This window comes from Ailuropoda melanoleuca, chromosome 15 (genome assembly GCF_002007445.2).
Source record: "Ailuropoda melanoleuca isolate Jingjing chromosome 15, ASM200744v2, whole genome shotgun sequence".
Classification (NCBI taxonomy): Eukaryota; Metazoa; Chordata; class Mammalia; order Carnivora; family Ursidae; genus Ailuropoda; species Ailuropoda melanoleuca.
The window spans coordinates 48,806,313-48,828,452 of record NC_048232.1 but is presented as its reverse complement, the minus strand read 5'-3'; the positions used below and the strand labels follow the sequence as shown (position 1 = coordinate 48,828,452).

Sequence of the window (22,140 nt, the reverse complement as noted above, 5' to 3'; positions counted from 1 at the left end):
AAGAGGCATGAAGGCATGCATCTGATTAACAGATGAGAGGCTAATTGCAACTTCTCTGGAGAAAACATGGGAATAAATAAAGCATGAATCAATAGTTACTGGGATCACCACTGGTGACCATCTGATTGTATGCATTCCTTATACCTCCTATATGAAATTAATGATTTTAAAGCTTAATCTTCTTTTTGAATAACATAACCAGGCACTGAAAACCCTCTTGAGGCTTGAGTATCTTTTTTTTTTCTTCTCGTAGGACTTGAAAGACAAAATGCTAGATATGATTTTCTCTTCCTCTTATGAACAAAGGAGATTGGTGTTGGGTATGATAAATGTAAAAGTCTAAAATCCTGACATGCAGATATGAACTTCTCTTTTTGGTAACGAAGAATGTGTTCTGCGAGTCTCTAAATGGGTAAAGTAGGTTCCTACACTTAAAATTACAAGGGACTTTCATTCTTTAAGTATTCAGTTGTTTTAAACAAAACCTATTTAATAGTGGAGTTTGTTGATTTGCTATTTTAACTCAGTTTGTAAGTTAGGTGTTGAATTCATGGATTTATGAAGAACTTTAAGAGATCCCCCCATATACCAATCTAATTTTCTTTACCCTGATATGTTTTAAAACACACTGGGTATGAAGCTGGCGTGTTAGAATTTCTTTACACCTTTCAATCCTCACTTTGCTTTAGTCATTGGCAGTGTTCTGCAGAAATAAAGCTATTAGATATTTATATGCATATCTTTTATGTTAAGTATATTTCTACTTTGAAATGAGTATAATAAAGATAAAAGATTTCCAATGTTCGCCTCAGAGAATGAAACATAATTTGAGATATTTTCTTCATTGGCCAATTTTTTGATGATTGTACCAAAGATTTTCTTTTAGCATTCCAATGCTCATTAAAAAAGTCTATGTTGTACATATTTTCAGGTTAAAGATATCATAATAAGAAAAGTAGGTTAATCAGGAGAAAAAGTAATAGAAAATAGATTGCAGAAGGTAGTCGGTAATAAGGATTTTCTACGATGTGTTTGAAGCCTGCAGACCCTATTAACATTACTAGTTATTTTCCTTGCTAAACCACTTTAACATTAAAAGGATATTCATCACCATGACCTTTGTTAATGGTTTTGGCTTGATATGTTTCTTTCTTAGTTTGGAGAAAAGTCATATGATTACAGTGTGCTTCTCTATAGGTAAAGACCATGAAAAATCTTTAATATTTTACTTAAAGTTGAGAGGGGAATTCCATTAGCAATTCTGTAATTGATAACTTATTTGAAAAGCTACATTCTGAATTGTGAGACAGAAATATTTCCTTGTGGTTTTTTAATGGGTTCAACCATCTTCTCATTACATGTGTCTTTCAAACATGCTCACATATACATCTTTATTTTGAATGCTAAATTCTATCTTTTTTACTTACCTCCTCTTTTTAGATAAATACTGTTTGCCACCTTTTTTTCTTTTTTCTTTTTTTAACTTTTTCATCATTTTTAGTTTTTATTATTTTCATTTTTAAGGGCAATGTGTTACTTGCCTCATTATCCTCTTTGATGCTTTCCAGTTTGGGGATGAGAATTTAGTGTTTTGATTACCTTGTAAAAGATTAGTTTCTTTCCCATCCTTTTTCTTTATGTTTTCCATTGACATGTCTAATTATTACTTCCAAACCATCACTAGAATTAAATAAAACAGACCACTGAGACTGCCAGTTTTCTCCATAGTTCCATAAAACCGTAGGCAATTTTCCTTAAATATCAAGCTCCTTTTTCTCTTCTTGTCAACAGTTGGAGAACTGACCTTTTTCTCTGAAAGCAAGTGAGGGATCCTATAATTTTCAATATTGCTTGAATTTAATTTGAGCTGCATTTTCAGCTAGTGCTGTCATGTAGCTACTAATTCTCCTTTGTTAAAATGTGGCTTTCACCAGAGCACAGATCCTTACTACCTGTCTTCTGTAATTTCCACAGTGAGTTCTCATTCATAAAATCTTTGAGGCAAGTGCCAAACCCAAAACATTAACTGAGACAAACTAGAAAGCAGAATTCTTTAGCAGTATTATTTTATGGTAGTGCATTAACTAGAGTAGGAAATGTTTAACACAGCACTGTTTAAGTAGGCATGATGGAAAACATTTTGAAAAGGTCAGTTATTATACATGAGTTTTTCTTTTAATGTGTCAGGCTCATGTAGAAGAGTTGGCTCTCTACCATGTGATTTAAGAACATTGGGAAGTCCTTCCTGCCCCAAATGCTTCTCCAAAGCCATGCTTCTAGTTCTCCTTACTGCTAGAGGAACCTTTTGGTAACAAAAATCTTATTCTGAACATCTTTGCTTATAATCCTTTGATAGCTCCCCTTAGGATTCAAGATAAAGTTCAGAATTTGAAGCTCAGGCTATGACTGTTCATTCTCAGCCTCCTCTCTGTGCCTTGCACATTGTCCAGAGCCATTCTGAATGACTTGGGGTTCTTGCCTATCTCATGCTTTTTCACACTTCTTCATGCATTTAGGCTTTCTTCATGTAGTCCTGAATGTCAGCAACATCCTCCCTTTTTTTTTTTTAAAGATTTTATTTATTTATTCGACAGAGATAGAGACAGCCAGCGAGAGAGGGAACACAAGCAGGGGGAGTGGGAGAGGAAGAAGCAGGCTCATAGCAGAGGAGGCTGATGTGGGGCTCGATCCCGCAATGCCGGGATCACGCCCTGAGCCGAAGGCAGACGCTCAACCGCTGTGCCACCCTGGCGCCCCATCCTCCCTTTCTTATCACCAACTTCTTCATTATACAAAACTCAGCTCACTTGTCACATTACACATGAAGCCTTCACAGAATGCTTTTTTCAAACTCCTTTTGTGTCCCTGGCCTCCTGTGTAAACCTCTCTTTTATTATTTATCACTTCACTGTAATCAATGGTGTTTAATTGCCTACCTCTCCTGACCAAAATTCTTAGAGGCATAAAATTGCCTTATACAAGCTGCAGTTTTAGCACCTTAGACAGTGCCTGGCACATTATAGGTGTTCAGTAAGGGTTTGTTGAGTGAATGTGTGAATGCATACATTAGTGCTTGATATTTCAAAACTGGAAATTCTTCTTTTTTATTATTGTTTTAAAGACCTAACTTACCAAGCTATTCTCCTTTAAAATGCACATATTATAAGTGAGATAGCACATTAATTCACTGGTAATTTTATCCCCTTCAGTGCAGCAAATTTCCACTTAAAACTAGTTCATGTAGCACTGGGCTAGTCTGTAAAGATGCATTTCTTTGCTATGTTGTGAAGTAGAAGGCCATGAGATTGAGACAAGAGGGAATTGGCTTTTATTCTTAGCTCCACAACCCACTAGATAACCATCTTGGGCTTAGTTCCCTTATCTCTTAGAAAATAATATCCATGAGGTTATTATAAAGAGCAAATTAAGATCTATCTAGGTATCTATCTATGCATGTATCTATCTATCTGCTTTACCTGACTAAATAATCATATTCAAGAGGAATTTATATTTGAAAACTTGGTTTTCCAATGGATGAGTCTAGGAAAGGGAGAGCCCAGAATTCTGATAAGGAATGAGAAAAAGAAATGAATTTAGTTTAAATGTCCAGGCCAGTAACACGAATATATGTGAGTTTGATAGCAGTGCATTTTGTAAAAGGGTAAAAGGAGTACAAAAAGAGTGTGTAACACATACATGGCAATGACATAAACCTACTTCACAGTTCTTCCCATGACTGACCCTAAACATTCTAAGAGTCTTGGCTAAATGCCTTACAAAAAGTGATATTAAAATAGAAGTCATAAAGCCATGACTCCTGTTCAGAATGATTACTTTCTGAAGTAGAAAGAACCAAACATGAAAGATTCTGCCATTCCATAAAGATATGCAAATAGCGCAGTTAAGAAACCCATCTGCTCCTTTGTTTCTTTACTTGGTTTGGCTTTTGTGTTGAGAAACACAGTTGTTCACATTTTATTGTAAGTGTATGGAAAAGTTTCTATTAAGATGAATAACAGTATAATCATGTGGCCCTAATTCTTGGTCCATTGGCTAAGATAGGTTTTTTCTGATTTTGGCTCAAGTCAAACATATAGAGGTTATTTTCTAAATACTCAATTTAGATGTGTACTTTTGTATGCTTTGTTAACCCATTTATTCCATTTATTACCCACACTATGTACAAATTGCTGCAGGAGAATGTAGCCTCATGAGTCTGCCAATTGACGTAATTATTCCCCACCATGGGGGAATATGCACCAATCACATGAACCCATTTGATGTTCTTTGCCACCTTGGTCATCATTTTTGGCCACATCCATTCATGCACTTTGATTAAGGTCTAATAGGAATAGTAATAAAGATATCAAGGATGGTAAATTTCAGTGAGAGGATTATAAACATTTTTGCAGAAGATTATAATCACTAATGAGAAAGCAAAATACTTTATATTTTCAAGTTTTATGAGCCTGCTAGGAGGTAGAGATTTAATCACAATAAATGCAAATTCAACATTTTTAATCCTCCTTCAATACATAGAAAACATCTTTATCTTCAAAGACACCTGTGTCATGGCCTATTTCTACAGAATCATAGGTCTGCAAGTGATCCCCAAAGCTCATTTTTTGTCTCTGTGGTTAAATATTTAAACCATCTCCGATAGTTAATCCTTAATAACCTGTTAAAACATCTTAAAAGCCCCCTAGTAATTTATATTTACATCTCATAAAATTCCTCTCATTGCAACCTAAATTCTTGGTCAGGCCTCAGAGAAGGTATACGATAGCTGGTTTTGTTCTGTATAATAAATCTTCATAAAGCTGAAGATTATGATCAAGTAAACCCATAGCCTTTTAACTTGAAAAAAATATAGTGTGAAAGGATTTCGGGGTGTATAAAACCCCTTGATAAGTTTTGTGAAATGAGAATAATCATATCTGTGGGGCTTTTTATTTTTTTATTTTATTTTATTTTTATTTATTTATTTTTTTAAGCATAAAAATTGATCAGTAGAGGAGAGATTGTGTTTTTCCTCTGGCCTTCTATACGATGTGAAAATTGATTTGGGATTGGCTTGATTTAAGTTCATATGGAACTAAACCTGGTAGACAGAAAACAAATTTCATGTATCAAGATTAGAAAGGTTTGGGCTCTTACAGAATTTTGTATTATCTTCCTTTAGCAATCTTAGGTGAAATTTTTTTCTAGACTAGGTGAAGGGGGAATGTGTATAAGGCTTTAGAAAAGGTAGTGTTTAGTAAAGAATGGCTCCACTGTGTTGCAAAAGTGGTATTCGATTTTGGTTTTTGACAAATAACCTTTGGACCTTCTCAAGTTGGCTTCCTTTGTTTTTTAACCAATGTAGTAGGGCTGGCTAATTTGGAACTTTCTCTTCATTTCTGTGTGATTCTGAGAGACGTTCACTGATGCAATGGGGTCCCTAAGAGAATCAAGCCCCTAAGTGTTCCACCATGGTAGGAAAGAGCCGAAGGGAGAAAGGAGTTGGAACGGCGCACACCTGGAGGTACAGCTATATTCAGACTGTGTTGGGCTGACATGCAGGTTAGGGAGCCTGGTGCCTTTCATCCATGGACTCTATCTGTCTAGACTCAAGACCGTAAAGCTTGTCCTCAGATATAATTGGGATCTTCCCAAATGAAAGGAAAGATGGATGCTGCCATATCCTGCTACGCCGGACAAAGAATTTGGGGAGAGAACCTCAGGCAGAACTAAGGATTACAAATTCACTGCCTCTTCAGTCCTAAAGGAGGCATGGTAGTTACTTAAGATGGTGGGTAGACACTAAGCAGTTCGTTTTGTTCTTCTCCTTAAGTGTATTTTTAAAACATTTAATTAGAAGTATTTTATTGTATCTATTTTTGTACTATTGAGAGTAGAATTGGTTTTCAGCAATAACCTACTAAGATTTACATATCATTGATTCTAAATTAATTAAAATAATCTTAGTGTTTAGCCTTAATCTGTGCAGTAAAAATAACCTTGAAAAACTGAATGTTTTGTCATGCATGTCTCTTCTGTACCCAAATTTGAAGCTGAAATCTTATGAAACTGCTTTTACCTTTGTCCTTTTTGCACCTGAAATTCATATAATGATGTTAGAGAAGCATCTATTCTTTAAAAATGAGCAAGGTCTCTCTGCCAATCTTCAGTTAATTCTCTACAAAATTTGTATTTACTCTTTGAAGGAGTATTTAATTCAATTGTAAGCATTTGATTTTCTTAGATTGGGATTTTGTTTCCTCTAAAATTTGCTAAACACTCAATTTTTAAAAATATAACACTTGATTAAATATCCTTATAAATTATCAAGGCAGATTGGCCTAAGATCTGAATTAAAATATCCTCTGATTAAAATAAATCCGAGTTCCAAAAAATAAATTTCTTTTAGTAGAACCAGGACCTCCAACACTACCTGATATTTTCCCAGCTTTCTGGTTTTAACTAGTATCTGATGTTTCATTATATAATCTAAGCGAATGTGAGATGATAATGAATAGTCTACAGATGAACACAAAAATGTTGTGCTTGCTGCTTTGCTTTGATGTCTTTTAATTGTATTAACCCTATTTGCCCTGACAGATCAAGTAAGACAATTCTTAAATTTTTTTTTTTTACTAAGAAAACATACTTATTAGATTTTTATATGCTTTGACATGATCAACTTTGATACTGAAGCCACATATTTTCTTTATGTTAAATGGAGGATTACTCATCAGTTCATTAGAATTCAGTGGATGTCTAACCATGGATGGAAGTTAAGACTTGAACCTTGCTCTTTGGATCCTGAATTCTGTGGTCTTTTTATTACATGGTCATTCTTATGGTTTGCTTCAAGGACGTGTGAGCTAGGTTTTCTAGAAAGTTGATATTTAAGCAATGGAATAAAGTTTAAAGACCCTTAGGATCTGTGCTATGGATCTGAGCTTTGATTAAAAATATGTCATCATGTGTACTCATTCAGCTTAGCTTTTTCAGTCACCTAACACAGCTTCAACAAACAATTCCTTCCATGTGAATGTAGACTATAAAAAGATAGCTACCATTTACTGAATATGTGTCAGACATTGAGTTAAGCAATAAGCCTGAATTATCCAGTACAATACTGGAAAAATTCCTAATGGGGGTATATTGTTATTAACCAGACTTTTCAGGTGAGAAAAGGAAGATAGTAAAGGCAGTCAACAGCAGCAACAGAATGAAAACCCAAGGGGTGCCTGGGTGGATGTCTGTTAAGCATCTGACTCTTCATTTAGACTCGGGTCATGACCTCATGATTGTGAGATTAAGCCCTGTGTGTCTCGCGCTGGGCATGGAACCTGCTTTAGATTCCCTCTTCTGCACACGCTCTCTCTCTAAGAAAAAGGAATTTATGAAAACCCAAGGATGTTGGACTTCAGAGCCCTCAACTTTGAACTATTTTTCTCTGCTTTTCAGATTTTTTAAAAATAAAATTTCTGTTGATAAATCATTATTCAAAAAAGGACATTCCTCAAGGAAATTTAAGGGAAAACAAACTTAACTCTTACTTCATGTTCTAAAATGGGCTCTGTCTCCTTTCACCATATAAATGGCTCTGGGACTGAGTTTCTGCGTCTATAGGGCAAGATCCTGTGCCCATCCTAAGGGCTGTTGTAAGATTTGGATGGCAGATTTTGTAGGGTGCCCCTGTTCCATGATTGTATAAAACAACTCTTGTTTCTCTTCTCCTTCACACTAACAAATGAACTTTATTGAAGTCTATCCCTGAATCTGGGAGGGCAGAAATGGCCCCGTTCTTCTAATGTTCTTGCCTTGGTGGTGGTGGAATGTGGCTTTTGATTTCCCCCAGTGGTCTTTCTGTTTCATGCATCATCTTCCTAAGTACTTTGGATGGGTCATTCAGGGTATCAGCTTGAGCAGTGTCCGCAGCAGCCTGCCTGTGAGAATGCAGGTCACTCACTGGAGACGCTGATTCAGTGTTTTAGAACTAATAACGTGGAGCTCTGTGTTCTGACCTTTTCTCTATCATGAACCTGTAGAGGCCTTGGGTGAGATCAGTTAAACACAAAGGACTTCACCTCTCTCTGCTATAAAGCGGATGTAGCCAAGGATCACAGGGAATACCAGAAGCGGAATGGAAAGTTTTGCTCTCACATTACAACTGAGCCGACAAATGAGTAGCACTTATTTTAATCTATCAGATATGGCCATGGGAAATGAATGCTTCTTCTCCATAGGAAATTCCAAAAGAAACAGGACCAAGCTCTCTAGCCACAGCTGCAGAGAGTAACTGAATCACGTTCTGAATATTAACCAAACTAATACGATGTTCTGCTTTAAATAACTAATCAAAAAGCACAATTAAACAAAGAGTGATTATAGTCCTGTGACAAAGGCAATCACTTCCTCAGGGGCCCTCCTTGACACCCTCCTGCCCCCGTATTTTTTCCTAGCACATATCACAGCTTTCATTTTCTAGTTATATGTGTGATTACTAGTTTAGCATCTGCTCCTTCCCGAGGGTATGGATCATGTCTATTTTTTCACTGCCATGTCCTTAGTAACTCTCCCTACGCCTGGCCCGGTGCTCAGGAACTAATTGCGGAGTGAAAAAGGAGACTTGTTAGCAAATTGTCCTAATGAAGCTGACTTGGTAGAGACAATTCTTGGCTTCTCTAAGACTCCCAAAAGGGAAAATTTTGGAAACAAAGCAAGTGCGATGAATAGGAAATCCATCGAAATCAGATATATATTTAAGAGCCAAATGGGGAAGTCAATAGTACTGGTCATAGAGGTCTGTAGTGTTGGGAACTAGGGGTAGATGTAATAAGAACTGGAACCATTATCAGGGCTAGGAATGGAAAAACAGAAGGTATCAAGGCCAATCTTGGCATGGTGGATCATGTGGACAGAGAGAAGTGTACACAGAGGTCTAGAGCAGATAGAAGAGAGACTCTGTCCAGAGGCTGGTGTTGGCGAATTGCTCATATTAGCTGCAGAGATGAGTAGAAGGGGATTAAAATCCAGCATCACCTACTGTTAAAAAATTAACAACTTTTTTGGATTCATACCTAGCACTAGTATTTAGAAAATGTTGCAATGATTAAAAGGAAATGAAAAGATGTATGCTGCTAAGAAATGGGAGTGTAATCTCAAAGCCTCTGAAAAACATGTAGTGGAGCTCCTCTCAAGTCATTCCCACATCTCCCCTCAACGACATGCTTTCTGAGGACCAGCGACTGTCTATCCTGCAGGATAAGTAATAGCCATGTGCTGAGCAGTGTTTTGTAAGAGACTCTCCTTGTTGCCAGAAACTTTCAACAAATTTAGCACTTCTGTGTTGGGGTAAGAACAATCCCCTTTGGTGGCTTTGGCCTCATTTGTGGCCTCAGTCCAAGCAGCTTTAGAATCTCAAAAGGGTGCCATTCCCTCGGATTTAGGAGATAGCATACAGATTTGTTCCAGCTGTGAAAAGAACTGGCTGGGCTGAAGGAATGGCATCATAAGGAAGTGCTGCCACATGCAATCCCAGCTGTACATCCTGCTCGATTTAGAATATGGGGTTGAAGGAGGCTAGCAGGGGGAGGCCACAGCTCATCGTGGAAGGCCAGGGCAGGCACTGAGTATGACAGACCTCTTTGCCAGGATGCCCAGGAATCTGTGGTCTGTGCTCGAACATAAACCAATCCTCAATATCGATGAGACACCAGGGCCGTATTGTGGAACCTCTGAAACTATTGAAATGATAACGTATTTGGGGTTAACGGGAAGTGAGTTGTTTTGAACACCTATCAAATGCAGACAACTAGACATATTAAACTGAAGCTCATAAAAGACCTAACTTTCTGTTTTATTTGTTCTGTATTTACTACATTTAAATCCCCGGCCTTCTGTTAATTACAAGTGAGATAGAGAGGATGGGCTGGGAATCCTCCTTGAAGGCTTTATGCAGAGTGTAACTGTCTGAGTCACTTTATCCCTGATTTGGTTTTACAGTGGTATCTTAAAGACTATTAGAGTATATTCTTCATTTAGTTGTGACAGTCATTCATTTCTCAAACTGTCATTTATAGAGCTAGTCTTGTTGCTTAAGACATCGTGATCAACTCTTTCCATACATTGTGTTAATCCTCAGAAAAATCTTTGAGGTAAAATTCATTATCCCCATTTTACATATAAGGAAACTGAAAATGTTCAGATACAGAGAGATGCCAATGAAGAGGGAGCGTTGGTGCACGGATCAGCTGATAGAGCTACATCCCACCCCAAAGTCTGTGCTCTTAACCCTAGCATGACACGGCTTTCCTGGGCCAGACAGCCTTCATTCAGTGCAAGCAGCGTAGAGTGATGGAACCAGCATATCCTTGAATGTCAGAAGAACTGGTTTCAAGTTCTGGCCCAGTTGGCCAGTTACTTGGCTGGGTTTTCTTGGTTAATTTGCTATCTTGCTGGAACTTGTTTATTCACCTCTATGTTGGAGATTATTATTATTATCCTACATCATAGGGTTAGTTTGAGGATCATAAGAGGCATTGTATGTGAAAGTACTTTGCAAATAATAAGGTAGTATGTAATCTTAGTTATTTTTAACCAAAGCCTTGTCATTATCTCCGCTAGAGATAGAAAATATACACCTTCTTGCTGCGGTTAGGTTTGGTAAAAGCTATTTTTTAAAGAAAGCTTAAATTTTGAAGTTTCAGGTGAAATGGCTGTTTGGCATTCTGTCCATGGGGTTTTTGTTGTATTCCTGGAAACAACAGTGAGCAACCTCAGATCCCAGAATTACAGTTATCAAGTTGTGCATTGAATCTTAATCTGTTCAACAGGGCCATTGGGTGAGAAGGAAATGCCCAAAAGGATGCGGTGGGAGGAGCAGCCAAGCAGACATAGTCTGTGTAACATTTCAATATTGTTTTATTCTTTGTCATTTCAGTGTCTCGCTGTGATTTAGGTGGACTCTCACCAGGCCTGATAACTTACAGTAAAGTGAATCCAAAGTAAGGTGCAGGTACAACATTTGGCCTACAAGCAAATTCCCTTTTCCTGAGCTCTTTCCTGTGCTTGGAAATCAGGATAGCATAAAATTCAGGGAGATCATATTCGCTTCTTCCTTAGATGTTCTTTCTCTGACAGGGGTTGAAAGGGATGTAATGCATCATACAGTCTCTTTCCTGGGTTATTGCACTGGGCCCTGAATATAACTTCTGCCCCTTTCTTACCTTATTTTCTACATATTGGCTGGAGTAAGTTTTTCTAAAGTTTAAACCAAATCCCACTGCTTTACAGCTTCAAGCCAGTTTCCAGTGTAGCGAAAATAAAATCTATCCTCGTCACTTGTAATGCCCAGCCTTTCCTTCTCACTTAAAATCCCCTGCTTACTTACAGCATTTTAGCCACTCTGGGCTTCCTTCTGCTCTTCACCAGCTTGTTTGGAGACTTGATCTTTGATTTTCTTCTGCTTGGGCTGCTCTTTCTCCCGATTCTTACAGGGCAGCTTTCTCAGCATTGAGGTTGAAATTCAAAGGTCACCTCTTCAGAGAGGACTTCCCGAAGTATGTTGCCTAAGCCTGCCACCCAAGCCACTCTAGACCCTGCCACCCCACCTTGTTGCCTTCATTTTGCTCATCAGTAGTATCTGAAGTTATTTTATTTATTTGCTTACGTGCTCATTATCTATTTCTCTTCACTGGTTTGTTAGACACTCCACAATAGTGATTATGCGTCGTCCTCAGCTGTACCCTCCGGCCCGGTACATCGATGGTAGTTATTCAGTAATGGTTCTCAGTAAATGACCCGTGATCACTTAACTGAGAGTTCTTGGTTTAGTCATTTACACACTCTGAGATTTGTCTTGTTTTGTTTTATGTGTCTAAAAGGGATAATAACATCCGTTGCGTGTAATTCCTAGGATTTTGTGTAGCTCTCTACAAATATTCACATTGACCTTTTAAGGCCTTGTGTTATGCCTGAGGTACAAAGATGAACAAGAGGTCCTGTGTTGAGGAGAATACAGTGTAGTGAGATGGGCAAGAACGTTGAGAAATAATTTCAGTCCCTGTTGATTACGATGCAGGATCACCGTGGTGCTCCGCTCCAGGGGTGCCGTTCGATTTGTAGTATACAGTGCTTAGACTTCATGGCCCTAAAGTTCATTCAGATTACCTTCATTAAAAAAATGATAAAGGTACTATAATTTCCATATATTTAGTTCATTATAATGTGGAATATATTATATCTATTTTACTATGTATGCTATTATTTTTGTATTTTATGAATTTAAACTTGAATCATTGTCCTCTCTATCCCATCCTTCCAAACCTAGGAGTTCTCATTTTTAGTTTATTCTCATATATTGCTGATTTCTTCCTTTCCTTTTTTATATTCTCTGAACATTCTTCAGCATTAGCATTGTTAAGGAGCAATGTTGAAAATTGTAGTGAAGCGGTGGGAGATGTAGAAAAATAACATTTTACTGGAAAAGTCATTTGGACTTTCCAAGACTACTCATGGTCCTAACAGTTCCCATAAAAGGAAGTCAGCATTACAGTCTTTTTTGGGACAGTTGTTGTAAGTAATTTATGTAAATTGTCTGCTGTCTTATTGGTGGCTATAGTCAAGATAATAAAAGCAATGCAGGGCCAGCCTGTTGACAGTGCAGCTTGTATCTTCCCCATTTTTCCTCCTTTGTATATTTTGAAAGGAACAGGCAAAATGAATTCAAAACAAAACCTTCTCAGTGCATCAGAAAGAACAAAAAACATTAAGCCTTTAAACCCAGAAAGTTCTTAAAGTATGATGACAAATGTGTAATTAAACCTGGAAGTTATTTTTTTCTTTTTGTCTTCTCTTTCTTTCTTTTTTTCTTTTCCTTCTTTTCTTTTAAACTGCAATGGAAAAAAAAAAAAAAAAGCCCAATTACCAGTGATAATGAGAGTCATGGAGTAACTGTGTCCAAAACAGAAGAAAAAATGTGTTGCCATGTGAATGGAATCTTAGGGAGACAATTGTAGAGGAAAGCTTTTTTATGCTGGGCTGGAAATGATAGCTGGAACAAGTGAGATGCCATCCTTTAAAGTTAGAAAGTTCAGACAAGGCTGTTTCTTTGGAGGTGGGTGGGCTGCAGGGAACAAGTTGTATCGACCATGAGTTGCAGGTGTGTGCATGGGGACTCAGCATGTGGGCTCCACTGAGAGTGGGTCTGGGTATGGGCTGAAGTTGCCAGAAAAGACAGTGTTAGGAATAGGGCATCTTGCAGGCCAGCTTTTCCTCCATTACTGTTTTGTTCCATTCATAGGTATCTGTTTGTTACCTACGGATCTAAATTCCAGGATATAATATGGAGTTTTGTCTTCATTCCCAGTGTTTCTATTTGGTTATTTTAAAATGCTGGTTTGCTTTTACAGGATTTTCCTCTATTGGAATGTGTATTTTCAGCCAGTTCCTTTAGAATATTCATTTTATTTGAATCTGAATAAAAAAAATGATGTTATATGAATTAGAAGAATTCATAGCAGTGATTTTTAGTAGCTGCTTTTATAGTCTTCTTTTTAAAATCTAGTAATATTTACTTTTACTTTATGATTATGATGATTATTATTATTTTATAATGAGCAATTCCAAAAATATCTCCAGGGGAAAATATTCTCTTGATATTCTCTTTGAGGCAGGGAGCATGAAGTCCTCCTTGAGCCCAGCTGTCCCTCCACTTCCCTTTGGATACTCCTCTTAAACATGTAAATCCAGCTTCAGAATTCACAGCTCAATAACCCCAAAACAGTGGGATTGAGCCACATTATGCTCCCTTTCTAAAGTTATAATCCCTGACCTTTGGGTTCTGCAAAATGCATCCATTTTTGTACTCTGCAAAATGAAATTAGATGGGTTTATGCTAAAAACCTATCACTTTGTGTAATCTAAAGCATAGGTTCTTTGACAGGCTAGTCACTTAATATTTGTTCAGCACTGTGCTAGGCACTGCAGGGAGTTCAAGAGAAAATAAATTATAGTGGCTGTTCTCAAGGAGCATGTAGTTTTCTTGGGGAGTTTAAATAAATGTATTCAAAGAATCGAGTCCAGGGAAGAGTTTCCAGTATGCAACATTCATTATTTTTCTGGGGAGGGCATCTAGAGCTCTCATTAGATCCATAAATAATTATGCTTAGAAAAAATTTAGAATCACAGAAATAGAGAAATCAGTAGGTGCCAATCTTTGTAATTCTGATTCCAAATGTACCAGGAGTTCGGAAAAGACACATTAGTGTGGCTTTCACTAATTTAGAAAAGCATTACAGCATGCTGGGCCCTGGAGAATCTTATATGCAGAGGAGAAGGTGAACAGAATTCCAGGCAAAAGCATTGAAAAACATCTATCTGCTAAACTCGGAAACAAGACATGAGACACATTGTATTTTTTATATAGAAACATGAATAAATAAATAAATAAATCAGTTAAAAAATGAAATGAAATATATGAAGTTATATGAAACTGGGTATGAATTTTGGATTTGCCATTTACTAGCTGTGTGGTCAGAATCTCTCAGAAGCTCAATTCTCTCACCTGTGAAATCGAATAGCAATACCTAACCTCATAGAACTCTCATAAATATTAAATGAGATAATATATAAAAGGCCACTGGCAGAGATCCCGGTTCATATTAGTAATTCTATAGGTATCAGTCCTCTTCTCTTTTAGATTGTAAGTGTGATGATATTTGGCATAAATCACAATAAGTGGTCATGAAAGGCAGCAGTGAAGTGTTGACAGGTTTTTAGAGAAGGGGTCATGGAAACGTGCAAAGAATTGATTGGATTCCAAACGGCAGAATAAAATTGGAGGGCATTTTAGGGAGAGAATGATACAAGTAAAAGTATAGATAAAGGAAATAGTATGATGTGAGTAACTCTTGGAATAGGGAAGACTCCAGGTCCTTTGCACAAGACTGGAAGAATGCTCAGTTCCTCGCATCACTTAGGTTTTGATCAAACGTTGACTCTTTGGGATGTAATCCCCTGCCTGAAATATTATCTTCTAACATTTTCCTTGTCATGATTTATTTTGCTTGTAAGCATTTGTAGCAGCAGTACATTCTAGAAAACCGGCTCAAGAGGGAAGTTTTCGTCTATTTTGCTCAATACTATGTTCCTGCTGCTAGAGCAGTGCCTGGCATTTATTAAATATTCCCTATTCATTCGTTGAATAAATGAAGGATCCCTGTAAGATACAGTATTTAGGAATAAGAATCTATGATATATGCTGACAAAAAAAGGGAAGGGGACAATTTGGCAACCATCCACAATTTTATTTTTTGATTTTGAGTTTTTTTTGTTTAGTGCTATCTTTTATTAAAATACATCTATCCATAATTGGTTTTGAGTCTCTAAGCCAAAATGTCAGAAGAACTCTCATTTTGGTTGAGTATTTTATATATTATTCCATTAGATTTTGAGTCTTTCATTCCGCTTCAAATTAAATACTTAACTGAGTGAGTTCAAATATAAATTAGATTAACTAAACTTTCTGATTTCTCTTTTGTTTTAAGCATAAGCCATGGCCTATGGAATTAAACTTTCATAAACCATGTGTGTGGGGAGGTTACTTTGAGTAAGGAAAAAATAGATTTACAAATAGATAAGCCATAATTAAGTTGGATTCTGTTGATTAATAAAAGAAAAGCTCTCTTTCCTAGAGGAGATGTTGAATGGCTGGATGCCCCATGTCTTATGATTCAAGGTAGAGGAAAGACTACATGCTATGTACCATGTGCTGGACATGTACAAGACTAATTTCAGGATCAAAACACAAATGTATTGTGAATTTACAAAAATGGGTTTCTGAGATTTAGGTGACAGTTTCTTATAAATAGTGAAGCAGCCCATGTATTCTTAGTTACTCTAAACTCCATTGGAAGAGAAGGTTGGTATGACCTTTTACAGAGTTTGGGGTCAGTGTGGGAACGTTAACAGGCCAGGATTTCTGGCATAGGATGGTGTTATTCCTTTATAAATACAAACCCTAAATTTGAGAGTATTTTGGGAGATTATGCTGAGCTAAATTCTCCATCTTTTTTTTTTTTTCTTTGGAAAATTAGAGGGGAAATAGTGGTTTCAAAGTTTGGGTGGTCAGAGGCTGCATATTCAGAGACAAATACATTTGGGTCAAAGTTGGGAATTCGACATTCAAGAAATAATGCTCTTTTATTATGAAGACATAGTACATTCACCTTACTGGTCCAAACTCTTGATACGAAAATTGTGATTAATGTCAGTACATTAATTTTAAAGCATTTAAATTTGTCAAATGGTTTACCATCATGCGTATATATATTCACCTTGAACACCCCAGATGTTCAAATGTTGGGAGATCTATGTAAGTGTAATTTTCTATCATATAAAGTGCTTCTGACTTTTGGTGACTTCTGAACTACATTTGGTTGCTTATGCTTATCCTTTAAAGTAAATTGTAAATTGAATTCACGTTTCCTAGTTAAGCTACATTGATTCTGCTTTGTTTAGATTTGGGAATTTTTTAATGGAATTTCAGTTTCAATTAGGATATCAAGGCAATGCTGATTGTCAAGGAAAGACTTGATATTTGTGTACCCTAAGCCACATTTGCTAGCAGTATCTCCCACATTTTCAAGTTGGTGGGTTTTTTTAATCAATATTTGTCCTTCGCATGGTTACAATTTATCAAAAGCAATGTACTCACGATTTCTATTAGGCTGTTGGTCACTTTATGCTCAAAACTGGATCAGTGATAAATAAACAAGGAGAAAATGGGGAAAGGAGGAACATAGTAGAATTTTTAGATGAGGTCGAATAAACATGGGATGACGAGACTTGAGATAGCAATAGAGTAATAGAGCACAGGGACAGGGCAATTGCAGAAAGCATTGAACACACGCACACACACACACACAAAAGCACAAAAACTTATTAGTATTTAAAAAATCTAGTTCTTAGAAGTCCTATTAAACTAAATGTAATATGCAGGAGTCTTCACTATCAAGGAGGAATTTTTTCACATTACATAAAGTGATAAATTAAATTTAACCAAAAAGAAATCATAACAGTTTCTATTTTAATAGAAAATCTTTCTAAAAATTACTTAAAGATACAAGATCTAGTCTGAATTGGATGGAGTATAGTTAATATTTTCATAATTTTTTAAATCTTATCTATAGAAAGTCTGTTTTTTAAAACAACAAGAGTATTTAAAGTGGTCTAATTTTCCACACAATACACATCGGATACCTTTTTGAGGAAACTTTAAAAATGAAATCACTTTGTTTGCTCTTTACGGTTGTTTTTTTTAAAAATATTTTATTAATTTATTTGAGAGAGACAGAGATAGTGAGAGAGTGGGAAGGAGGGGGAGAAGCAGGCTTCCCGCTGAGCAGGGAGCTCCATCCCAGGACCCTGGGATCATGACCCAAGCCCCCAAGGCAGACGCTTAACCAACTGAGCCACCCAGCCGCCACTTTATGGTTGTTAAATACTCTTTGGAGCATTAAATTTTAGGTTTAAGGCAGAGGGTGAAAACAAGTGGCTCATGGGCCAAGGTTAACTGTAGATTTGCTTTATTTGCCCCATGAACTTGAGTTAATTCAGTATGGTTCCTCACTGTATTTAAAAATTTTGAAGTGAGTTGCCAACTAATTTCACATCAAAGCAAACGAAATAAAACAGAAGTGACTTAATAACTTTTGAAAAGCTGGAAGATGTGGCTGCACTGGGCCCCCACTCCCACATGGCAGTGTTTGCCCGAAGCTGGTGGCAGCCCCATTAAGATCAGCCTGTATGTTCTGGTTCACAGGAATGCACAGCTTTCCCTACTGTACCCCTGCCTGTCTCGCGGCACTTATGTCACTTACCTGATCTCTTCAGGCATTTGAGTTTGTGACCTCTTTGAATAAGCTAAAGTAACATGAATTCATTATGACCATCCTTATTTCTAAAAACCCCAAACCCTTTATTATTATGAATATGCTAATATGAATATGTTAATTATAAAATATAATTAATGGACACTTTGATGATAAAGGCAGCTAGAAAAGAAGATCAAAAGATATTTTGGCAAGTAGAAGTTCCTTTTTTATCTGTTTTTCTTTTATTGTAGTATTTAATCGTTATTATATCTTTCCTAGTCTATTCATTTATTTGTTTTTTTGTCTTCCTGTTTCTTAAGGTAAGTACTTAAGTTACTTTTTTCAGTTCTTATTTTTTGATAATGATGATACTCAGATCTATACAATTTCATTTGGAGCAGATCTTTAGCTATTTCTAAAATAAATCTTTTTATTTTTAAAATACATTTTGTAAATTTAGTTTTGATTACTTTTTTTTGGTAAGGGTTAAGAAAAACAATTAGGAAATACCATTGTAGTAAGCTTGTCAGTTATCTTTTCATCATTTCCAAATTTATTTATTGATAGCGTGTAAGATTTCTTAATTTTTAAATTTTAAAAATATATTGTAAATTTTTGATTGCCAAGAACATGTTGCATTTTTATAGATATACTTGGTCATAAGACATGAATAGAAATTCAGTACTAATAGTAGAAAACATTATTAGACAGGTACAAAGGTGGGTAGAAAATACAGATCAACACAGCTAAGCTTTTTAGTTGTATTTTTCAGACCCCTCACTCCTTAAAAAATCTTTTTGCTCTGTATTCTGTCCTATTCAGAAAGATGTAAATTAGCATATCACACTATAGTTGTGTATTTATCAAGGTTGCCTGGCACTTTTATTAAATTTAACTTTTTATATTAAACTGCAAATCTTACAGAAGATCTTTGTAAATTATGTCTTTTACAATTACATGTTGTGCCTCTTGTCCTATTTAATACTTGGACTTTAAAGTCCACTCTACTGATTTTTGCTTCTGTGTGTTTTAGTAACTGACCATCATTCTATTTTTAACTCTGCTTTATGTGTGCTATTAAAGAAAAAAAAAAAGAGTGGGGTTTTGGTTTGATGGAGTTTTTTGTTTTGTTTTGTTTTGTTTTGTTGTTGTTGTTGTTGTTGTTTTAGTGGCCTCTTTTCCGTAAATAGGGGAAATTAGCCAAGTCAGTCACAGTCATGTTGTGTGCATATAGTGTAGCTGATGATACCTTTATTGCATGATTTTTATTTCTACTTTCTGGATTTTCTAGTTACTTTTCATTCTTATTCTTCTCTTATAAATTGATTTTCTTCCCTTTAAACTGATAAATTTAGAGCTTTTAGTTCATCTTTCTATTTTGCTTGTGCTTACTTTCCTATTTGCATTGTTTTCAAATTCATATTTTGTGATTATTATTTTAAAAAAGAAACAAGTATAACGTTCCTCCATCCACAAAAGAAAATAACTGCTTGGAGCGCATGTATTTCTCACCTTTTCCTAATTCTCTTTTGGGCTCTAGAGATTGAGGAGATAGCTTAATATTCTTAATTCCAGACTTATTAAGCTTTTTCCTTTAATGTATCACGTTAGATTTTAAAAATAGGAGATAGGGTTTAAGGAGTGCACTTGCTGTGTTGGGCACTGGGTGTTGCATGAAAGTGTTGAGTCACTAGACTGTACACCTGAAACTAATATTACACTCTATGTTAACTAACTGGAATTTAAATAAAAGCCTTTAAAAAATCTCCTTACTTAGTGACAATACCAAATTTTGGCAACTTTCAAGGAAAACTCATATCCTACTTGTGATAATGAAAATTGGCATTACCTTGTAGAATGGATATTTATTATTATACTATAAATTGATACACTTACCTAAGTATATTCCCTAGAGAAAGTATTGCACCAGGAAATATGGAAAAATTTTTCATAGCAATACTGTTTGTAATTGTTAACCACCAGGATTATCCAACAGGAAAATGGACAAACTTTGCAGTGGGTTCATGCAATGGATTGTTTTCCTGCATGAAACAAGATCATCTATAGAAAAGCATGCATGAATTTAAGGAGCACATTTTTGCATAAAAAAATAAGTTCTAGAAAAATCGTATGTAATTTAATACTAGTTTTTATAAATCTTAAAAAATAAGAAAAGCAGAGAGTATAGCATATAGAGATGTATATGCTTTAAAAAAAACATTAATTCAGAAAAAGCAAAAACATGATAGTGGTCACTGCTGATAAGTGAAGCAAAGTACGGTAACCTAGAGTCAGGGTGTGGGTGGGGGTGGTCGGATGGTTGTTCACGAATCTTCATTTTCTTATTGTGCTTTGTAACTTTTATGTATGTAACATACTTCAGAAGTAAAAACATTACATTAAAAGATTTCAGAAAAGGAATGTATATTTATAACATAGCATACCAATTGTCAGCGTCTTCGCGGAGATCATTCATGTAGATTTATCTTTGTGCTTTACAAGGCTTATGGTTTGCCATTCTTTCCTCTCTTCTTTCCCTATCCCAGAGTCTCCGGTCTTGCTTAATTGATTTTTGGTAACTTATCACATATTTTCCTCAGATGAGAATATGTAGGTCACCTATTCTCAGAATCTCTGAATATCCAGAGATATACTTTTATTTTCCCAGGTGATCGATGTTGCGTCTGGGTATGAGTTCTTGATCACAGTCCTTTTCTCGGTGGTCTGTGATTATTAGCATCTTCTCCCTTCTGGAATGTCAGGTAAGTTCGAAGGCTAGTCTGATTCTTTTTATTGCAAAAGTTAATTACTTTGTATGGAAACTTGAAAGAGTTTACCTCATATTAGAAAATCAGAACTTAGAGGAATACATATAAAAATAAGGTTTTGGGGTTTTTTTTTTCCATTAGTCCTTTCTGGGATGTGGTGAATTTTTCAATCTGCAGCTCAAATGTTTCTTCAGTTCAGAAAACATTTTGTCTATTGTTGGCTTGATTATTCTCTCTCCTCCATCTGTTCCTTTTCCTTCATCTGAAACTCTTATTATTTGCATATCAAATCTCCTGTATTTTTCCTTCAGACTCTTTTCCACCATGATTTGTTATATTCTTGTATTTTTTTTTCTGTTTGGAGATATTCCTGTTCATTCATCTTTGCCAATTCTTAAATGTTGTCATCTTCTCTTTTATTTCCTATACTGGTTTTCTTTTTAATTCTAAATTACTTTTTAAGACCTAAGGGATTCCCTTATATGGTCTTATTGCCTTTTATTAGCTTCATGTTATCATCAGAAAGTGAACTATTAAAAATAAAAGCCTTCATTTTGGGATCTTCTGCTTAATGTCCTCCCACAGGTTTCTGGGCTCCATTGCCTGTTGGTGGCCATCAGTTCAGGTTTTGAGGCCCCATAGGTGCTGGCCAACCAGGGAAGGATAGATGCCCAAAAGAGTTTTGTTCCTTTGGGTCTTCAGTGGATGGACATGGAATGGAAATCTGATGAAGCACCATGAAGGAGCTTCTCAGATGCTTCCAGACCTGCTGGAGGGCAATGCGAGCCTTCATACTCAACTTCAAAGATGGTTAGCAACATGGCCTTAATTATGGCTCCCCTACAGGTTCTCAGACCCCACAGAAGCATGACATCCCTAAAACAACTCAGATCTTCTCAGAAATTATCTCTGGGTGCACCAGGGTCCACATAAGAACCTCAGGCCATTGGTTTCTGGACTCTCTTAAGACACAGGAGAGGGAGCAGTTTGTCTTCAGTGGCTGCTGTCTTGAACCATAGAACACAAGGCAGGATGGTGGGAACATTAAGGTTTAAGTTCAGGATATGCTGTCTCTCCAGAATCTCCCAGGTCTTTCCATAAGACTGATTAGTTATGCATAAAAGATAGTACCGTTTAGGGGTACCTGGGTGGCTCAGCCAGTGAAGTGTCTGCCTTTGGGCTCAGGTCATGACCTCACAGTCCTGGGATGGAGCCCTGCGTCAGGCTCCCTGCTTGTGGGGAGCCTGCTTCTCCCTCTCCTCCCACTCCTGCTCTCTCTCGTTATCACTCTCTCTCTCTCTCAGATAAATAATAAATCTTTTTAAAAAGGTAATACCATTTATGAGGTTTACTATGTGTCAAGTGCTATCTGCTTTTAAATCATCACATCAGTCTCTCCAGATATATAATAATTGCCCCGCTTCAAGAGAAGAAACTGAGGTTTAGATCAATAAGTAACCTACCGATAGTTACATTAGGGAAGTGCCTAAGATTTCAACTCCAAT

The 22,140-nt window shown here is 36.4% G+C and overlaps 1 protein-coding gene across 1 annotated transcript in view; it reads left to right on the top strand.

Annotated features, from left to right (window-relative positions):
- The window catches only part of KCNC2 (potassium voltage-gated channel subfamily C member 2), a 175,773-nt gene that overhangs the window by 81,326 nt on the left and 72,307 nt on the right, over nucleotides 1–22,140 (top strand). The gene's annotated exons all lie outside the window — the stretch shown is intronic.